Raw genomic sequence first — 12,177 nt, forward strand, 5'->3', positions numbered from 1 at the left:
ACTTCTGAAGGTAAATAAAGTTAGTAATACATTTATGTTCTTCCCTCTTTTGGGAGGGGTAAGAGTTTTTTCAACATATATTTGGAAAACTTTTTCAGTCTGAGAACCACTTAACCCATTTGACAAACACTCAAGGACCACCTGCCTTGAAATGCTCCTGGAATAATAAAACATGTTAATGTACACTACCTGAAATGAAACATTAAACATTTGAAATAAATCAGTCTGTATGTAATGAATGAAAATAGTTTTTGAATGAAATTACTTATTTAAATCAACGTTTTTATAATATTATAATTTTATGACCAGAACCTGTAGCTGTGTATTTGATCGTGCAGAACTCGTTGTTTATACGGTAAAAAGAAAAACACTAATTGCTCTCGGACGGCCCCTAGTGGCCGGGGAAGAGGGAACAGAATCTGATGGCTATATTTCACCCAGCAGATGCCGTTCCCCCATTTAACATATAGGGGGAACGGAAACTGCTGGGTGAGATGGAGCACTAAATTACTAATGCATATGAAAATGCATTATGGTTATAATTCATATAGCACTATAGGGTCGGGTTGTAATCTATCTATCTATCTATCTATCTATCTATCTATCTATCTATCTATCTATCTATCTATCTATCTATCTATCTATCTATCTATCTATCTATCTATCTGTCTATCCGTCCGTCCGTCCGTCCGTCCGTCTGTCTGTCTGTCTGTCTAATTTAATATCTATAACTAAATAATTATTTTCACGCAAACGTGAAGAAAGTGTCACAACTTTCACGGTGTCCGTGGTTCTCCAGATAAGCGCGCTGAACAAGCGCGTGCTTGCGACGCGCGTGTTTTCTCAGTGCTCAGAACGAGCGCGCGCGCCTGAGCGGGAGCGACGCGGAGCGGCGCGACGAGAAGACTCAGGACTCAGGAGGGAACCGGATCTGATGGGCCAAGGCGGATCGACGCAACACCTATTCTGACAGAGCTTCTGGAGAGATTTCTCATAACCTGTAAGTTTATGTAAAAAAGGTTTTTTTGTTTGTGCTCAAATGAATTTAATCAGAGAATGTCCTGAATATGTATTCCATCATAGGCTGCAGCGATTGCAGTTTTCTGGCTGATCACCAATTACAGATCTTAAAAAAGCCTAACATGCCGATTTTGATTTTGGTCATACTAGTTTTCTTTGTCTGAAATGTCGCTAAATATAACAAGAAAGTCTGTGTTGGCAAAGTGGGATGACTGTTAACTGTCATGGAACAGCAAACAGGACAGTGGATGATTTTTTTAAAAACCTTTGCTGAAGTAGATACAATCTGCAGATAAGATCGGTTCCACATGTAAATATCGGCTGATCTATGCCAAAATTTAGGAAATCAGTGCTGATAAATCGGCAGGATGATAAATGTGTCCTATATGATACATGCATGTAGGATATGATGTAAACAGAATTGCCAAAGCAAACAATCCTCAGGATTGCTGCAGTCAAGAGACAATTGACGATTAAATAATTCGCACACCTATTATAAACTTATTGCATCTCTGACAGTGTTGTTTACATTATATCCTAGATGCATGTATACTATAGAAAACGGCACTGTGCCGTTCACTGCTGAACGTCTCTGTTCAAGGTTGCTGTCAAGCTAATTTTCTATTAGCAGCCCCATATAAACGTTACATTATCAAAACACACTAAACCTTACCTTTCTTGTCTTTTTTCTATTCTTCCTCTTTCTTTTCTCTGTCCTTTTTTGCAACATTATTTTTCTAACTCATCTTCCATCTGTGCTTTGGAGGTTGGGATGCACATCGCACATTGCAGCTCATATTATTGGTGACCTCCAATAATATGAGCTGGCCACCAGGGGGTCCCCAAGAGCAATTTATTTTTTTTCTTTCTGTCCATAAAAAGAAAACAAATCACAGCTTTATAATAACATTGTGTGTTCTTGTTACTATAATGATATAGAAATTGTTACACACAAAAAAATCAGCTCCACTGAGGGAGACCACAGCAGCTGCTTAGTTTGCTTTGCCTTGGGCTGGCCCTGATCAGTAAAAAAAAAAAAAAACAGCTTCCGGTCCAGGGAGGCTGACGCTGGCCAGGAAACACGCCCCCCAATGCCCACCCATTCCACCGGACCTGGATCAGAGTATAAAGGTGATGGCTGGAGGCAGAGGAGAGCAGACAGAGCCTGGCAAGCGGACACAGCTGATTGAGATTATCTTAGTTCTTTGAGAGTTTACCTTGATGGAAAATGGAAAATGTTTCTGAGGCGCTGATTTCACAGGCAGAAAACATCAGTTCTCAGTGCCACTCCAACGTAACAGACTGGCGTACAGAAGGACACCTGATCCAGTCCACCCTGTCTCTCGGACCAGCAGTCCCCGCGCTCATCTGCGTTTTTGCTTTTCTTACTCTTTTCTCCTTATTGGCCAACCTGTTCATTTTGTACACCATCGAGCGGTCGGAGGTCTTGTCCTCGCTGCCGCGGTTCATCCTCTCCAAAAGCCTGATCTTCAGCAACCTGCTCCAGACCGTCACCTTCGCTCCCGCGATCATCAACTCGCTCGCCCGGCGCCAGACCATGGCGTTAGGCATTTACTGCTACTTTCAGTACGTCGTCGGTGGAGCCACCATCTTCTGCAGGCTCACCACCATCACCTGCATGGCGCTCACTGTAAAAAAGGAACCTCAGGGGTTATCACATTAACAAAAGAATATCATGTACTGTTAACTAAATAATTGCATGTTTGAGCCAAAAACATGATACAATCATGTTGCATAAACAAGATATTCCACAACTTCAACGTTTATAAAATTGAATCATGTTGAGCGAACATGATTCATTATAGTCAGACCGATCCTATGCTGAAGACCACGAGTGAGATCACGCGATATCACGCAAGTTCACGCAAGATTACGGGAAATCACGGGATATCACGCGAGAATACGCGAGACAATCGGTTTTTTCTCGCAAATGGAATAAAATGTATTCAAGGTGAGATAACGTGATTCAATTACGTCAGCTAGATCTTCCGCCAAAAAAAAAAGAACGTCGGGGCGTTTTACATTAACAAAAAATATCATGTACCTTTCACACAATAATGTTGGGTTTGAAGCGAAAACGTGATAAAATCATGTTGGATAAACAAGATATTCCACGACTTCACATTTATAAAATTGAATCATGTTGAGCTAACATGATTCATTATAGTTAGACTGATGTTGTGCTGACGACAACGAGTGAGATCACGGGATATCACGCGAGAACACGCGAGACAATCGGTTTTTTCTCTCAACTGAACTAACGTGATTGAATGACGTTATCTCAACTTGAATACATCTAATTCCTCAAGCTCCCAGGCCTCTACCAGAGGCCTGGGAGCTTGAGGGTCCTGCGCAGTATCTTGGCTGTGCCAAGATATATATATATATATATATATATATATATATATATATATATATATATATATATATATATATATATATATATATATATATATATATATATATATATATATATATATATAAGCTCCCAGGCCTCTACCAGAGGCCTGGGAGCTTGAGGGTCCTGCGCAGTATCTTGGCTGTGCCAAGACATATATATATATATATATATATATATATATATATATATATAATATATATATATATAATATATATATATATATATATTTTTTTTATTAGATTAACTTTGACAAATATTGATATTGAATAAAATAAAAATAAAAATATATATAATATATATATATATATATATATATATATATATATATATATGTTTTTTTTAAAAAAAAACATATATATATATATGTTTTTTTTTATTTTATTCAATATCAATATTTGTCAAAGTTAATCTAATAAAAAAAAACACAGTGACGTCAGTTCCAAAGCGCTATTGTGTCAGACTCATCTCCCGCTGAAGAGGATCCAGCGACATCAAGAGATTACGGAAAATCACGCGAGATAACTGGCTTGCACCTTGTTGGGTTTTTTCAAGGGCAGAGGGGAGATTCCTGGCGTGCATCTACTTAATTTGAAAAAGGTAAGAGTCAACTATTTTCATCTAAATCCATATAAAAATATGTAACTTAAAATTTCTTTACCATTTGCACCATTTTCTACTTGTTCCATACTTGTGTCACATTATTTCATGTTCTGTAGATTAAGTCGGTTAGGTTAAGGCAGATAGCTTTTTGTTTACATTTATCGCCGCACCATGTTAGGTACATTCTGTGCGAAAAAACTCTGCAGAGCCATATGTAGTGTAAGGGTCACAAAGCTGCTGCCAGAGACACAAATGGACCCCGGAAATGTCACAGTTTGCTCCTCCTGAGCTCCCTGGAGGTTTAGTGGATTTTTAACACACGGATCTAACATCAGTCTATTTCTAACTATTTTAATTCTATTTCAGTAATGTTACTATGGAGGTAAATGTAGATACACACACACACACTTTGGTACCTTTCTATCATCATCGAGATTCTTAAATTATGGTAATAAAAAGTCCTACATTTCAGTCGGTGAAACCTGCAGAAAGCATTGCTTTCTGAGCTTTGTTAAATGTTCCTAAAATACCTGTTAGTTATGGATTTCTAGTATATTTTGTCAGGCTAAAACTCTCAATATATTATCCATTATTACAGACTTGAGCTTTCTATTTTTTTCTTTAAAATACATATTCCTCTGCTGTAAAGATGTTGGGGGTTTTTTGGACTCTTCTTTGTTGTCCCCAAATAATTGTAGCTCAGAAACAATATTGAAGTTCATTGGTTTAATTTTGAAATGTTGATGTTTTTTGTGTTGATTGTTTGTGCTCATTTTGACCTTTGTTACTATTGCTTTCTACCATGTTCAATTCACCATTGTTCTGCACATATGTGCTTGCATACAAGTGTCCAGTGGTTATATTCATGAGGCATTCAAGGGACTTGTACTAAAAGATACAACTCAGTTCAGTATGAATTGCATATTTTAATGGCTGATAATATATCTGATCTCTTTCAGAACATCACCTGATCACCTGTCTGTAATCCACCTGCGTAAGTGGTCAAGGGGCTCATCGGCTATCAAGTTATAGATTTCAGTGGCTAATAGTAAGTTTTGCCAGATCTAAAGTGACTGAATGTAGTGTTAGAGAGCTTATAGAGCTAGAGTTCAGCTAAACATTTATTTGGCCAGTCTGTTTTATTTGTCTTTATTTGCGTGGGGATGTGGAAATGTAAGGAGTGTAGTCTCTCTCTGTCTCGTAGATATGACCTGTTAAAACATTTTACACTTAAACACCGGCATATGCGACGTTATCCATGCCCACACATAGACTGTCCATGTACTTGTAAGACATGGAATGCTTTGCATATTCATTTAAGTAGAAGGATATAGACTGTGTTGACCATTCTGTACTTTTCACATATTTCTTTGGTGATATATTCATGTCTTTATTTAAACCTCTAACAGCTTCAGTTAGATGTTTAAATGAGATGTTAAACTCCATTTTAGTCATGGCATAATGAAGGGATACTAACAATTTTAAATATCTTTCAAATAGACTGCAAGCCACTGATCACTTTTGTTGTCACTTCCTTTGAATGCAGCTATGTTTTCAAGTGTGTGAACCTATACTGCTGGAGTTTTGAGATTGTTCTCTTTGTTTTTTGATCTGCATATTTAGGAAGACACTGCTTAGGTCAGACGAGAGTGCATCCTCAAAGGTCTGTGTGTGTACCTAAATGAAGATCCAGAGAAGCTGGTGAGGGAGTACATGGTATGTTAAATTCTCTTTGTGTTTACAAAGAGAATTTGTGTTTGCAATACCATATCACTGGTCAATCTATCGATGCAATACCATATCACTGGTCAATCTATCGACCAAATTGCTATAATTTCCTTTTGTGTTGTATTTATATTCTTTGTTTTGTATTTAATTTGTATTTTTTTGTATTTTGTGTATGCTTACTGTGTGCCACATTTTTGCCTGTGAGCTGCTGGTAACTATAATTTCCTGAGGGAGTCTTCCCAAGGGATCAATAAAGTCAAGTCTAAGTCTAAGTCTAAGTCTCTAGAACTCCTAAGAGTTGTTAAAATACTTTCAACAACTAAGGTCCATGAGTGACTCAATCAATGTCAGTCTTAATTTATTTATTTAATTACATGTGAATTGTCTCTCCCCCAATACCCTTCCCTAACTCCCTTAGGACGTTGATGAATGCGCAGAAATGGCCAAAGCCGAGACTGTCCTCGGAATCGTCATTTGAGCAGAGGGTGCAGAGGCTGCCGATGCACATCTGGATGTTGGGATTGTCCTGGAGGAGGTGGAAGTTATGAACAGCTTGGGCAGTGTATCTTCTGCAATAGTGATGCTGCTGGGACTAATCTATGCACTAAACTTGAGCTACCCTCAAGTTTAGTGCGTTCAGCACTCAACTTGCTCAGTAACTCAAGCATACCTTTGAAGTAATACAGAAAATAATAATGAAATTGGATGGAAAGAACTTATCAAAGAAAGCACAAGTTCTCAATATGAAACTCGCTGCTAAGTTGAGCAAAGTTTCATATGGAAAATGAGTGTTTAAAGTCTGCAGTAGAAAAGATTTATATTGTTACAGTTCTCTAAGTTGAGCAACTATACTGGCATGTTTTATGTTGTAAAGAATTGGCTGGGAAATGAAACTGTAACCTTTTTGTAGTTGTTTTTTTATTTCAATGTCCAACTCAGCTGTGTTTTGTGCTGTGTAAAAAACGATGTATAACAATTCTGAAAATACAATTGTGTTGTACCTTTTCTAATTGTTGAGTGTTCTTCCTACACTTTCACCTAGTGCTATCTTAAAATGCTTGATTAACGCTTGAAAATATGTCTTTGAATTAACGTCATGAAATAATGGAAAGGATTTCCACACGATTAACTAGCTGTCTTTTAGCATGAAGCATATTTGTTGAGCTAACTTGCTTTTTAGTGAGTTGGACCTACTGAATCAGGTAGTGTGAAGGTACCACTGTAAAATAAGGTGGTTTCAACTAGATTTACATTCATCTTAATGAAGTTACATCAATGATTTGGTCCTAAACATTGCAGATTAGTTGGGTGGGCTGTATTGCATTACACTGGGTCACGCTATAGTAACTGAGTTAAAGGAACATTTAAAACATATGTTGAGCCAACACATTTCATTTGAATTGAATAACCTTAATGAATGGAGTTGAGCCAACTCATTTGATTTACAATCATCCATTGCCTTACCATAATTCTGGTTAAGCCAACATATTGGTTTAAATTAGAACAACCTTAATGAATTATGTTTTGCCAACTCATTTAATTTATATAAGAATAACCACAATATATTACGTTGAGCCAACATGTTTGATTTAGAATCACCCATTGAATCACCATTGTAACAAGTGGAGCCAACACATTTGCTTTACATTGGAATAATCTTAATAAATTAGGTTGACCTAACACATTGCTTTAAATAGGAGTAACACAAGTACATGGTGCTGAAATAAAGCAAAGTAATCAGGTGGAAATCCTTTCCATAATTTTTTTATGTTCATCCAATGACTTATTTTTTTCAGTGCTGGAGCGCTACCTGGTCGTGTGCGAAGCCCGCCAGTACGTGGTGACGGTCACCCAGGAGCGCGTCAGGAAAGTCCTCGTCCTCATCTGGCTGTGCTCTGCTGCCGTCGGTGTCGTCAGCTTGAGTCTGGTTCTGAGTGAAGGAAGGCGAGAGAACATCCCGGACATCACCGCGGGGCTGCTGTGCGATCCGGACACCCTGGAGCAGCACCTGGGCTCCCCGCGCGCTGCTTTCCGAAAAGTATCCAGTTTCCTCACGATGCTGCTCTGCCTGCTGGTACACATCTTCTCATACTTCAGCATGGGTCGCGACCCCAGCAACGCCGTTGTGCCGTTCAACGAGAGCAACGCCGCGGCGCAGAGGTCCGTCCTTTTCTACGGCCGGATGCTGTTCCTGCAGCTGCTGCCACTGCTGCCGCTGCTCGTCAAGGACGCGCTGGGGTTGACCGGGGTCATCGAGCTGCCCGCCGGGTCTCGGGAGGACTGTCTTGTCGGTCCCTCAGCGTCCGCTGCGGGGTTCCACGTGTCCCTGCTGGCCATGCTGCTGGTCCTGCCCTGCATCAACCCTCTGGTGCTCGAACTGTGGAGCGTGGAGCTCAGGATGGCGCTGGTCAAGCTGCTCCGCTGGCGCGTGGAGCACAGAGAGAACCAGGAGCAGCCGCGTGAGATGATGAGGTTCAGGAACATCAACCTTTCTGACGGGGATTAGACAGGCAGGAGACCAACAGTGTACAGAACCAGAACCCATCACTGATGGGTTCAAATCTATTTGCAAGGCTAAAGTGACAAAAAGTAAGAAAAAAGTATTTATTTTAATATACGTCAGATACATTAAATAAAAATATCTATTTAATTAATTTATTTATTTAAGTATGCGCATAATTTATGAAATGCACAATCAAATAATGCTTAACTCACTTTATATCAGTTAGTGATAACTGACTCATCTCTGGACACTCAAACGCTTTCAAATGAAGCCTGGCTGCTTCACACCGGGGTCAGAAACCCTAACGACCCCCAGGAGAGGCCAAAGGTCACAGCGGCTCGAACCCGCAACCCGCTGATTACAGGATGATCGCCTACCTCCTCGGCCACCGTCGACCCGAATGTAATTTAATATTGGTTGTCAAACCAAACATCTTGACGAAGCAGATGTCACTTTATTGAAATAATTAAAAAGAGCACACTTTGTAATTATGGATGAAAACAACAATATTTTTATTTTACAAATTTCTAATTCAAATATTTCTAATTATAAACAAATAATTTGCACGTAATTTTTATATTTAAAGAATATATTTCTAATTCTATACAAAGAATCACAAATATATATGCATTTCATATCAGATTTTTAAAAATGATTAGATTTTAAAAACACTACTATCCAGCATTTGCCTTGTACCAGTATGGAAGTAAAAATACTTAGTTTTTTATCAAAGAATGAAAATGAGTCATGTGAGAAATGATTTTTGTTTCTCACCCTTAAAATCCATCCAGTGACAATGGATGGATATTTAAAAATGCCTTTTCTGTGCACAATAATAATAATTGTTGCATAACAATCTCATCACAAAATGTTTTATTTAAATTTAAATTTTAACCAAAAAACATACAACACACACATTTACTGTGTTGCGTTGTATCTTTGATCACCAAAGACCTTCATCATCTTATTTCAGCTTTGATTCGTTTCTCAGCTTGTATATACTGACTACAAAGAAATCTCCTGCATCCTCTCATCGTTCTGTTTGGCTCTTTACGGTCTAATAGTCCAACAAGACGGGCATGTTTTTCTGTTTTTCTTCAATGTATGAGTTTTATAATGGAGCCCTGTTAAAGAAGCATTTCTTTCACCTTAAAACAGACAAAATCTATACTAGAATTTTTAAAACATGCATGCATATCCACTCACCAGTTAATTCACATCATTAGGTTAAAATCTGTTGACACTTTGAAGATGCAAATGTGACATTTTTCAAACACAAAGCAATTTTATGGCTAATTACTCCATGTGTAATCCACCAAAACAGACAACAAATTGTAAGTGTTGCACACTAGTACATTGAATGTAGATTTTATATATTGCAGCATATAATTTCATAACCGCTGAGCCTCAGCTCTCCACTCACTCGGAGCAGAGCTGAATTTAGCTGGTTAGTCTTGAAGTATCACCTGCATCGACTATTTAACTGGTATGCTGGGCAGTGCTTGAAAAGTGGAATATTAAAACATTCTTACAGTAGTGGAGGTTTCCTTACTTTCTACCCAGTGGCCATCTGGCTTCTATGCAACCTCAAATGTGCCAAAGTAGCTAAATTTGTGTTTATCATGAGCAAGAGAGAAATGTAGCAGCTTTATATTACTCATTAATTTATGCAAAGAGAAAAAAAACTGTTATAGCACAAAAGCATAGAAGTATACTTTTATGATCTTATTAAAAGAACTGCAAGCCATAGAAAGAAACTTTCTGCATTCATGAATATAGTCAAGTTTAAAGTAAGAGAAATGCTTACATTATCAATGTCAGGTCCCCACAGAGACATAAATGTAATTACAGCATTCTGAACCAGATATGCACACAGACACTCAAACGTGCACTAAGTCACAGAAGTTGCCAGATTTAGTTTGGTGAAAAGTTTCTGAGTTTGTTTCTTTTAGTCTCTGAAATAACAGGAAGAGTTGTGTTCAGTTCAAGTTCATCATGTACAAAATAGAACCACTATGTTAAATGTTCTCCTAAAGGTGTTTTCTGCTCATGAAGGTGTTCATTTGTCAGGCACAACTCTGTATACAGCACTGACATTAACATCATGATGATGAGCAATTTTAATGTGATGATTTCTTATTTCGTTCTCAGGTTCAGTGACGTCTCAATGCTGTGTGGCATTTTTGTGTGGTAGCTAAAAGAAGCAGCTAAAATAGAGACTGAAAACGTGTATTTTCACAGCCGTGTTTTAAAATGTGTTAGTGTTGAAATATTTTAAATGTGAAGACTTTGAGAAACCTGTGCATTTGGTTTGAGAACTTCAGTTAATTACAAGTTATGTTGCTTTATGCCAGTGGTTCCCAAATCATTTCTGGGGCCCTCTATGGATTAAAATAAAGACATAAACTTATACACATGTTTTGTTTTCAAACTCCACTGAAGTTTATTTCACACTTCAGGTTGCAACAAAACAAACTAAAAACCATCTTTACAGTGAAACATTTTGATGTAACTAGTTTTCTTTTTTCAAGAGGGGCACAATGGCACTGTACCCTCTTCGGGGGCGCGCCCCACACTTTGGGAACCACTGCTTTGTGCAAACCATGAATGTAAAACTGTGATAAAATCTTACTGAAGATCCTGTTTACAGTCATGCCAAGAATCTGCAGTTATTGTGATAAAATTGTCTTAATATATGTGAAAAAAAGATGACAATATTGGGTGTCTAAACTCTTAATTGTTGTGCCAGTGTAAACCTCTTAACTTTGTCTTAGTGATTTAGTAGATGTAAAGATTTGTGATTGTAAAAAAGAAAGTGGTATTGTGCTGTCTAATTTAAATATTTTCACCTTGGAACTCTTGGTTTATATGTGTTTTAGTTCAAAATAAAAGTGAAAATACCTAAAGAATGAACATAAATTCAGCTTTTGCCAGTCATTTTTAAAACACTAACGACAGAGATGCGAAACAGAATCGTTCTTTTTGCCTCCACCTCAGACACTAAGATTCACACTCACTGAAATGTTCTTGTTCTCCTCAGAGATCTTGTCATGCTATGAACTGCAATTAGAATTGTGACAATGATAATAATAATAATAATAACAATAATAATAATAAATAATTGTTGTGGAAATTCAAATGATTGATTCAAGAATCAGTCATGTGAAGGATGGAAGCCTATAAGGCCTTCTCTGTAGGCCCAAACACTATCAGCAAATATCTACAATCTAAACAATAATGTTTGTTCAGTTAAATGTTCATTTACTTCCAGTAGTCGACTCTTTTATTGTAATGTTTCTTTTGACTTCGCGTCCATATCTGTGCGGATTATGGATGTTTTGTTTTGTTCAGTCAGGTTTCAGCCTCTGCTCGCTGCAGGCCCGTCTGATCAGTGCAGGGCCTCAGCAGGCCTCCAGCTGCAGCGCTGCGGTTCATTGGACCAATCAGCTTTCAGATTCGCCTCACGCGCCTGTTCCACTCGGAGAGGTGAAGGTATGGCAAGCCGTTTCAGCATAAATTGGGTTTTACCGCACTTCCATTCCAGATATCTGAAATTGGTTTATGACTAGACGTATTAGTAAATTAAAATATTTCTATTATAGTTTTTGATTAGAAAAAATACATATTTGAGATATCTCTAATTAAATTCTGATTGTCAGATGTACAATTGATTTGTATGGAGCCTCCAGTTCAAGATATCTACAATGAATTACTGAAGCACATATCTCAGATATCTGCAATGAAATTGACTAGTCACACAGAAAATTCAAGGTATCTCGTTCTTAGTTTTGACTGTTTTTTCTAATAAAAGATATCTTGACTGACACCATAATTCAGCTATGTTTTAGACTCCTGTTCTTTCAAACCAGAGATGGAATTAGACTAGAGGACACTTCTCCAGCAA

At 37.9% G+C, this 12,177-nt stretch overlaps 1 long non-coding RNA gene across 1 annotated transcript; it reads left to right on the forward strand.

Annotated features, from left to right (window-relative positions):
• Positions 1-5,021: 5,021 nt before the first annotated feature.
• On the forward strand, positions 5,022-6,715 carry LOC129371636 (uncharacterized). Its single transcript, XR_008607175.1, has 3 exons — positions 5,022-5,036; positions 5,666-5,758; positions 6,189-6,715. It is a non-coding gene; the product is annotated as an uncharacterized LOC129371636 (long non-coding RNA).
• Positions 6,716-12,177: the final 5,462 nt, after the last annotated feature.

This window comes from Poeciliopsis prolifica, unplaced genomic scaffold (genome assembly GCF_027474105.1).
Source record: "Poeciliopsis prolifica strain line A6 unplaced genomic scaffold, Auburn_PproV2 SCAFFOLD027, whole genome shotgun sequence".
NCBI classification, from domain to species: Eukaryota; Metazoa; Chordata; class Actinopteri; order Cyprinodontiformes; family Poeciliidae; genus Poeciliopsis; species Poeciliopsis prolifica.